Source organism: Heterodontus francisci, chromosome 17, assembly GCF_036365525.1.
Source record: "Heterodontus francisci isolate sHetFra1 chromosome 17, sHetFra1.hap1, whole genome shotgun sequence".
Taxonomy (NCBI): Eukaryota; Metazoa; Chordata; class Chondrichthyes; order Heterodontiformes; family Heterodontidae; genus Heterodontus; species Heterodontus francisci.
Window position 1 is genome coordinate 76,508,045 of NC_090387.1, and position 10,075 is coordinate 76,518,119.

Genomic DNA, 10,075 nt, shown 5'->3' on the forward strand with positions numbered 1-10,075 from the left:
GCAGAAAGCAGGAAACTACAGGACAGTTACCTTAACATCTGTCTTAGGGAAAATGTTAGAAGCTATTATTCAAGACGTTTTAGCAGGGCACTTAAAATAAATTCAAGGTAATCAGGCAGAGTCGACATGGTTTTTTGAAAGGGAAATCATGTTTAACCAATTTATTGGAGTTCTTTGAACAAGTAACGTATGCTGCAGATCAAGGGGAACCGGTGCATGTACTGTACTTGCATTTTCCGAAGGCATGTGCTAAGGTTATTCAAAGGTTATTGCGAAAACTAAAAGTTGATGGTGTAGGGGGTAACATATTGGCATGCATAAAACTTTGGTTAGCTAATAGGAAACTGAGATTAGGCATAAATGGGTCGTTTTCTTGTTGGCAAGATGCAATGAGTGATGTGCCACAGAAACCATTTCTTGGGCCTCAAATTTTGCAATTTATATTAATGACTTGAATGAAGGGACCAAAAGTATGGTTGCTAAATTTGCTGATGACACAAAGACAGGTAGGAAGGTAAGTAGTGAAGCCGACATAAGAAGGCTACAAACGGATATAGGTAGGTTTAGTGAGTAGACAAAGATCTGACAAATGGAGTATAATGTGGGAAAATGTGCAATTATCCATTTTAGCAAGAAGAATAAAAAAGAAACATGTTATCTAAATGGTGAGAGATTGCAGAGCTCTGAGATGCAGATTGATCTGGGTGTCCTAGTGCATGAATCGCAAATGGTTAGTATGCATGTTCAGCAAGTCATTAGGAAAGCTAATAGAATGTTATTGTTTATTGCGAGGGAATTGAATACAAAATAGGGAGGTTATGTTTCAGTTATACAGGACATTGGTGAGACCACATCTGGAGTACTGTGTATAGTATTGGTCTCCTTATTTAAGGAAGGATGTAAATGAATTGGAAACAGTTCAGAGAATGTTTAATTTGACTAATACCTGGAATGGGTGGGTTGTCTCATGAGGAAAGGTTGAACAGGCTAGGCTTGTATCTGCTGGAGTTTAGAAGAGTCAGAGGCGACTTGATTGAAACATATAACATGCTGAGGGGTCTTGACAGGGTCGATGTGGAAAGGATGTTTCCCCTTGTGGGTAAATCTAGAACTGGGGGTCACTGTTTAAAAAATAAAGGCTCACCCATTTAAGACAGAGATGAGGAGAATGTTTTTTTTCTCTGAGGGTCATGAACTCTTCCTCAAAAGGCAGTGGAATCAGAATATTTATAAGGCAGAGGTGGGAAAATTCTTGATAAGCATGAGGGTGAAAGGTTATCGGGGGTCTGGAGTCATGTTACAATCAGATCAGCCATGATCTTTTTGAATGGCGGAGCAGGCTCGAGGGGCCGAGTGGCCTACTCCTGCTCCTAATTTCGTATGTTCGTATGTATGTTCGTAGATCCAATTCCACCTTGAAAATTGCTATTGAAACTGCTTGCTTCCAGTTAGTGAGTTCCAGATCACAGCAGCCTGCCGTGTAAAATAATTTCTCCTCCCCTCCCCTCCTATTCTTCTGCCAATTATCTTAAATCGGGTGCCTCTGGTTACTAAATCATTGTTATCTGGTTATAAAGTCATGTGACTTTACAACGCAGGAATCCATTTGGCTCAGTGTGCTCGTGCCAGCTCTGAAAGAGCAATCCAGTTAGTCTCATTGACATATTTATACTCCCTTCAGCCCTTCAGGTATTCCCGTCAGAACAGTTAAGCTTCTTATTTCTGTTCTAATACATTCCATTCGTTTCCAAACATCATCTCTCGGTGATCGGCCGTTACCTCGGCGGAAGAGCTGCGGGAACAGAAGAAAAACGAAATTCCCGAGGGTTTTCAGAGAATTCCACTATGTAATGTTGAGAGGAACATGTGGCCGCTTTGCGCAGGGACATGGTAAATATACTCACAAAGGTTTATTGTGGTTTTCTTTCTAGTGAAATCATAAAGTTGGTTCAAAACACTTACCATCTCGAGAACAAAATTTCATCCTCATTTTAGCAAAATTGCAGTGACCAGTCCAACGTTCCTGCACAGTAGAAATTCCCTGTTTTGCTATTTCCAGTCAAATTGTAGGAATTTTCTAAAGAAATATTTGGCCAGCGATAAGAGAAGATCGTCGATCAAGAAAGTGCATATTGGGGCAGGTTTTGACTTTGTGCGACAATGGAAACCGGGCTAGAGTCAGTCGGCAGTCCCTCTTACATATCCCCTATTTTTTATTCCCATTGAAGTTGGAACCACCAGCTTTCTATCAATTGTTCTAAATTATCTACACATTGACACAGTAGGTGGAAGATTTCCTGCCTTGTACTATGTTAGGAAATTGTAAATCGTTAAAAAAAAACTGGTTTCATTGCACAAAACAGAAAAGCTTCCCGTATAGCGACAATCTCAGCTCTTGAGTGGCTTGATGTTGACACTGGATACAAAAACCTGGGCCGGTGTCCCATTCCCGCACGCTTCTCTACCTCTCTGGTATTTTACTAAATACCTGTTGCACAACTGACACTTGTAACAATAGCACCGGCGACTTACTGGCCACAAGGAGCTGTGAGCCGGTTCCATTCCCAAACATTCCTCCCCGTAAAATATGGCCACCTTCTAACAGGAATGATGGACCAGTGATGATAATTGAGCTTCCACTTTAGCTTGGGGCATGGAGGTTAGTTGTGCCACCCCCCACCCCCCAACAACACCCCCCCCCCAACTGCCTTCACAGCCCCCCCCCCCCCCTCAACCCCCCAGCTTAGGTCACTACTTTGCACAATCTGTTAACCTAACTGTCTGCCTGGGTAGTCAGTAAAGGTCATGTTTTCTGCAATCTTGTTGGCCACACAACTTATGATATGCACCATTTGTTAGATTTTTTTCAGCACATTATTTCAGTTTAAATTTGAGCCCTTTCAGTTACTGCAGATGTGAGCTGATGACAGTTGGGACCTTAGTGAATGACTGACAGGACCAGTAATCTATATCCTTAGCCAATGAAATTTAAGGCTGAGGAAAGGAACGAACGACTGTCGGGGGTGAATTGAAGTTGGTGAATAAAATTCAATTCAAGTGCAGAAAGCAAAATAAAGATTGCATTGAGAGAAGCGACAGATTTAAAAAATCTAGAATTTTCTACATGCCAAAATGATGCTTAATTTAAATTGTTCCCTTTTTAGGCTGGAGAGGTTGAATGCTATTGCATTAACAGTTATCCCATGAGAGAGAGAGGGGCACAGAGAGAGGGAGAGAGAGCTTTTAAGCATGAGCCCTAACTTTCTGCGGCAAGGTTAATGTGCAATTATAAAAAGTTCTGAAAAATAAGGAGATGTTGAGGGTGATCTGCCACTTGTGAAAGACAAACGGCTCAGCGGTCTAAAGTGATCAGTTCGTGTCTCTTTGCCTTTAATTTTCTGGCACATTTGCGCATTAAGATAATAAGGTTTGATAGGATAGACATAAAGAAGGTGTTTCCACTGAGTGGAGAAGGAAAACTAGGGCTGACTTTAAATGATACTCAATACAGAATCTGGGGGAAACATCTTTACCTAGAAAATTATTAGAATGTGGAACTCTACCACAAGGAATGGTTAAGGTAAATAACACACATGCATTTAAGGAGAAGGCCGATAAACACGAGGGAGAAAGGAATGGAGGCTTTTAGTATAAATTTGGATAGCGTAGTGGGAGGGAGGCTTGTGTGGAGCATATGTGCCAGTATGAACCAGTTGTGTAGAATAGCCTGTTTCTGTGCTGTACATTCTATGTAATAAAGGCATTTTGTTTTGAACTTGCACTTTTCCTGCAAGATTTGGGCTGCTGTCTTTACTAGCCAAGCCCCGAGAATAGCTACTTAAATTGGTGCATTTTCTGTACTTGTCACATAGCTATGGTTCTGGTGCTCTCTAATGATCTCTGTTTAATTACAGCCCTGTTTGCAGTGACAAAGTACGACAAGCTGATCGCTGCATCATTATTTGAGCTTTATGACAATGCTCCTGGTTATGGCCCATCATCTCCAGTCCTCTTCAGCTTCTGAGGAAGTAATTCGGTAACGCATGCACATGCTGCTGGTTCATTGAGACCTCCGGATTGTTTAAAGCTTAATGGTTTAGGAGAGGAATAAGCACTGATTTTAATTTTATATGGCTTGGGAATGTCTAAAACAGCTTCGTATGGAAATGGTCTTAACAGGCCTGTAGATAATAAATATGCCAGTCATGAATCTGATCTGTACTGCCTTGTGTTGATCCTAATGTTCGCCTATCTTTCCCATTAAAAGTAAGACTTGCAGAGGGTGCAGTGAAGGCTTTCCTGGAAAATTGAGCAACATGTTGCAGTTTTGTCACTTTGACATATTTTCCTTGTTTACGGCTTAACAGTTTTCTTGGGCAAACTGAAAATATTCTTTCTTCTTTGCCCTACCTGGATTAGTAACAGCAGTAGGTCATTTAGCCCCTTGATCCAATTCTGTCATTGTGATATAATGGCTGATGTACAACTTAACTCCAGATATCCGCCTTTGCTCTATATCCCATAATGCCTTTGGTTAACAAAGGTCTTATCAGTCTCAAGTTCTAAATGTAACAATTGATCTAGCATCAATTGCTGTTTGCAGAGGAGAGAATAAGAACAAAGAACAAAGAACAGTCCAGCACAGGAACAGGCCATTCGGCCCTCCAAGCCTGCGCTGATCTTGATGCCTGCCTAAACTAACACCTTCTGCACTTCCGGGGCCCATATCCCTTTTATTCCCTTCCTATTCATGTATTTGTCAAGATGTCTCTTAAACGTCGCTGTCGTATCTGCTTCCACCACCTCCCCTGGCAGCAAGTTCCAGGCACTCACCACCCTCTGTGTAAAAAACTTGCCTCGCACATCCCCTTTAAACTTTGCCCCTCGCACCTTAAACCTATGTCCCCTAGTAACTGACTCTTCCACCCTGGGAAAAAGCTTCTGACTATCCACTCTGTCTATGCCGCTCATAACTCTGTATACCTCTATCATGTCGCCCGCCCCTCCACCTCCGTCGTTCCAGTGAAAACAATCCGAGTTTTTCCAACCTCTCCTCATAGCTAATGCCCTCCAGACCAGGCAACATCCTGGTAAACCTCCTCTGTACCCTCTCCAAAGCCTCCACGTCCTTCTGGTAGTGTGGCGACCAGAATTGCACACAATATTCTAAGTGTGGCCTAACTATGGTTCTGTACAGCTGCAACATGACTTTTTATACTCTATGCCCCGACTGATGAAGGCAAGCATGCCGTATGCCGTCTTGACTACCTTATCCACCTGCGTTGCCACATTCAGTAACCTGTGGACCTGTACACCCAGATCTCTCTGCCTGTCAATACTCCTAAGGGTTCTGCCATTTACTGTATACCTCCCACCTGCATTGGACCTTCCAAAATGCATTACCTCACATTTGTCCGCATTAAACTCCATCTGCCATTTCTCTGCCCAGGTCTCCAACCGATCTATATCCTGTTGCATCCTCTGACAATCCTCATCATTATCCGCAACTCCACCAACCTTTGTGTCGTCCGTAAACTTACTAATCAGACCAGCTACATTTTCCTCCAAATCATTTATATATTCTACAAACAGCAAAGGTCCCAGCACTGATCCCTGCGGAACACCACTAGTCACATCCATCCATTCAGAAAAGCACCCATCCACTGATACCCTCTGCCTTCTATGACAGAGCCAGTTCTGTATCCATCTTGCCAGCTCACCTCTGATCCCGTGTGACTTCACCTTTTGTACCAGTCTGCCATGCTGGACCTTGTCAAAGGCTTTACTAAAGTCCATATAGATAACATTCACTGCCCTTCCTTCATCAATCATCTTCGTCACTTCCTCAAAAACCTCAATCAAATTAGTAAGTTCCAAACATCTTTTTTTTGTGTGTGAGTGTTGCCTAACTTCTCTCCTGAAAGACCTGGTTCTAATTTTTGGACTATGACCCCTTGTCCTAGACTCCACAGCCGTTGGAAATAGTTATTCTCTGAGCTCTTTGTTGCACTCATCTCGAAAACTTGGATCAAATTACCCTTTAATGGTCTAAATTTCAGGAATACAAATCTATTTTGTGTAATTTAACCCGTAGAATCCAGGTCTTTTGGCAAATCTATGCTGCAGTCCCTCCAAGGCCATTATATTCTTCCTAAGGGGAGCTGCTCAGAACTGCTCACAGTACTCCATGTGTGGTCTATCCAGGGCTTTATACAATTGTAGCATAACTTCTGCCCCCTTGTTTTTCTGGTTGTTCAGATATAAAGATCACTATCCCATTCGCCTTTTTGAATATGTTCTGTACCTGCCCATGAAGTATTAATCTATATATTGTATAGACAGTAAGAATCAAATCTAATTCCAGGAACTTACTTGGAGAATATATAGGGTGCTTGTGTCAATGCTCTGAGAACAGAATATATCCTGCCAGATCACTTTTATAAATTGCTGTTCTGGGTTTATTTGCAAATCAGTTTTACTTAAAACAAGGTACATGGGCAACGTAAATAAAAAGGGTGAATGAGCCCTTTTCAAAAAGCTGTCTGTACAGCAGTTTATGACCATTGCTTTGGGTGAATTGATGGAGCCTTATTTTCTTGGTTTGCAGTCTGCAGTCTTTACCGATATAATGGCATGCTTGGAATGAAAGCTTTAGCTTCCAGGTTCTGAGCTAAAGATATCAGAACTTAAGCTAGCAGTCAGCAATGGAATATTTCTTCAGTGAGCTAGCCTTTGATTGAAAGATAATTTTTGAAGTGGTAAAGTAACAAACAAGTGAGCTATTAAGTCTTTGGATCCGTGTACCTGATGTCTTGAACAGTTCCTTTCGGCAATTTTTGCCCCACCTTCTTGTTCTCATTTATGGATCACAGTAATCGGTGCAATGATTAACATTTTTAAGTTACTGTCCCAGCCATCAAAGTTTCCTTATCACATTTGTTTTGGTTCATGGAGGGTGCAGCTCTTCCATTTCTATCTTAAGGAAGAGTCACTTTCATTTTGACCTTATTACTTGAAATTATGCAAAAATGAAGAGAGACATTCTGATTCGAGATAGTCCGTTACCCCTAATATCACCCAGGCACTTCCTGTAGACACAGTGGGTCAAAGTTTGCTGAAGCAGAGCAACTTGTGGCCTGCCTGCGTAGTGAGACCTTTTCCTGTACCTTTCAGCTTATTTTTTCTTTTGCCTTGTAGTTGGAGGTGTGAGATGATAACAGAACAGGGATAACTGGGTTTCTGACACTTTGGCGAACAACAGAGCCAAGTGCATCTTGGGTGAGACTAAAGGAATGAGAAAGAGGTCGGACTGAAGAGGGGGGTGAATTAGAGTGAGTGAATTCAATGTCAAATCAGAAAGTGAAAGAAAGATTAGATTGAAAGACAAGAAAATGGAAAACATTTTGAAATATTCCATTCAATACATGAAGGAACAAGCATGCATGCCTTGAATTATTTTGGGCGAGAGGTTGATCGGCAGCCATTAAAAATTATCACATCATTAAAAGTGCACTTGCATTAGTAACAATTACTTGACTTGACTTTTTGTGGTGAGTTTAATGAGCTATTAATTTGCAAATGCAACAACTTCATGAAACGAGTGAAAAGGTTTTCCAGAAGCTAGTGAAGCAAATTGTCCAGCAACTTGTAGAAATTCACAATTCAACGAATATCTTCCTCGCCACAAATTTCTGGCCAATTTTCACACTTATGTGTGTAAATCGCACTGTTTTCTTCAGTAAATTCGATCCCAATAAAGAGTTGGAGATTTTGCGAGGGCTGGGGCAGGGGAAGACCTCCGGAAAAGGGTCCATGCCCCCACCATTCTTTTTGTTTCATGATTTGTTTTGCTGTGGCTTTTAATTTATTTTGTGCAACGAATTAGTTGTCTTTTAAAACCATTCCTATGAGCAAGGTGTAAATGACTCTGGAGGGTTCCAATTCAAGTCAGGTTGGCTGCTTCAGTACAATACAATTGGGCAACCTCAGGCCTGAGACCCAATTTATTTAAGGCAGTTTTTTAAACGATCTTATTCTTTTTAATACCCTTAGGTTTAATTGCATTGTTCATGTTTAATATTTTTAATATATTGCAGTGTATGCTCATTTTTCAGTGTACTAAAATTCTCCTACGTTTTAAAATGTCAGGTGTAATTTTATCTATAACTGAAGTTTATGGACATGTCAGATACAAGATCATGGTGGACATATGGGTCCAGCTTCCCTCAGCATCTTCAAGCATGGCTTCCATCGGCCACAGATTTTAATCAGTCCATCAGTTCTTCTAACCAAACCCAGTGGCATTTTGCAGCACCTGCCCTGACTTTGCTGGTGCTTAATTGGAATTATATTCAACTCTACCAACGATGAAGCCAAGGAACTAAACTGGCGCTATAAAAAAATGTTTCTTTCTGCTCGTGTGTAATTGTTTGCATTTCCTACTTTATTAAATGGACAAAGATACCTTTATTTTCTGAGGGTTTTAATTTGTGCATTTTGTTGTTTCACCCTGTTCATTTCAAATTCTAATTTGCAATTGGATGTAGCACTCAAAACCTAGTTTGATTGATAAAAATTCACTCGTCCAGTTCTGCTGCATCAGTTTGTATAGTACAAACATAAAGTTTTAATCTCGTCTTTTGAAACAGGAGTTTTCTCGTCCAACTCCAGCCTCATACAGTTTTGGTCTGCTTTATGATCAGATCTGGAACTCTGATCCTTGGCTTATACTATTGGTTGAGATGTTAACTCTTTCCTGTTTTTTATGACAATACTTGTACTTTCTTTGAGCTGTATGCTTCATACCATGTCAGAGGTGTGCAGATGATCTGACTGCAGTTAGTTTACGGGCCTGTCCAATTTGCTGCAGTATCTGCTGGGTGCAATTTAGATTCTGAGTGTAATTAAATCTTCAGAAAATTGAAATGTTCGGCATCAGTGGATCTGGCAGTAAATGTCAGATTGAAGGTAGTCATAAGGCTGTATACAAATCATCATGAATTTGTCAAAATATATTCACTTAACTAGTGGGGAGACGTGGGGGAGGGGTGGAGTTGGGGCAGGGGACGGTGGAAATTCTTGAACCCACAATAGAAACATTCAATTTGAACTGCACTAGTGCTGTAGGTGTGCAAATCTTTCACTGGATGAGTGTAGCTTGGTCTTGAAAAGTAGTGAACCACCAGTGGGTCTCGGTTTGTGTCCTCAGTTGGTAGTGGGTCCATCGTTTATCCTAACTTCATCCTTTAGTTCTCATTCTGAAGTTCTTCTGGTTTTGAAAATATCTTTGAAATATTTACACTGAATATTGCAACATGGATGGATTAAATATTTATCTCGCACTATCTTAATGCCTTGAAAATGGCTTGAGTGCTTAGCAAGAGCCACGTGATGAGTTGGAATATGGGGATGCTAGGATCATTGTACCAGTAAGAAGTGCTAGAACGTTACCTGTGGCAAATGCTGGGTACAGGTTTTAGAAGTGATGTCACTTGGATTGCTGTGGGCATGTATAATTCATATTGGGTCTGTGCTGCATGCAATTATCCAGTAATGAAGATGCCTTCCAAAGCTAGTCTGTGCCTGTAGCGAGCCATATAAACAGTCAAATGGCAAAGTGTGAATGGGTCTGCCACTGCTGAATGATCAGAAAATGAGCTTGTATTGCCTAAGTAGTGCAAAGCACTTGGCTTAAATGGGTTGTCCCTGGCATACCACGATGCTATCACTGGTCTCTCGCAGTAACTTTGGCAAGCCATGAGATGTGATAAATGGCTCCTTACACTCTGTGGTACCAAAATGCTTGATAGCCTTGTGCTTGCACTACATTGCACCAACCTACAGACCATTAGAATGAATACTCTACCAGCTGACAAATTGATGTAAATGTGTTGTCCTATTCATATAGTAAAGTTGACCATTTTCTTCCAAATGCGTTCTTGGGCAGAAGTGCAAATATTTGTTGAAAAATCTGTGATTAAACCCCTCTACTCTTCATGGGGGCGTTAAAACCTGGGCATAGACTTGTGACTGTTCTCCTTCTAAACAGTTGTGATCCTGAAAGTCGCTTTCTAGA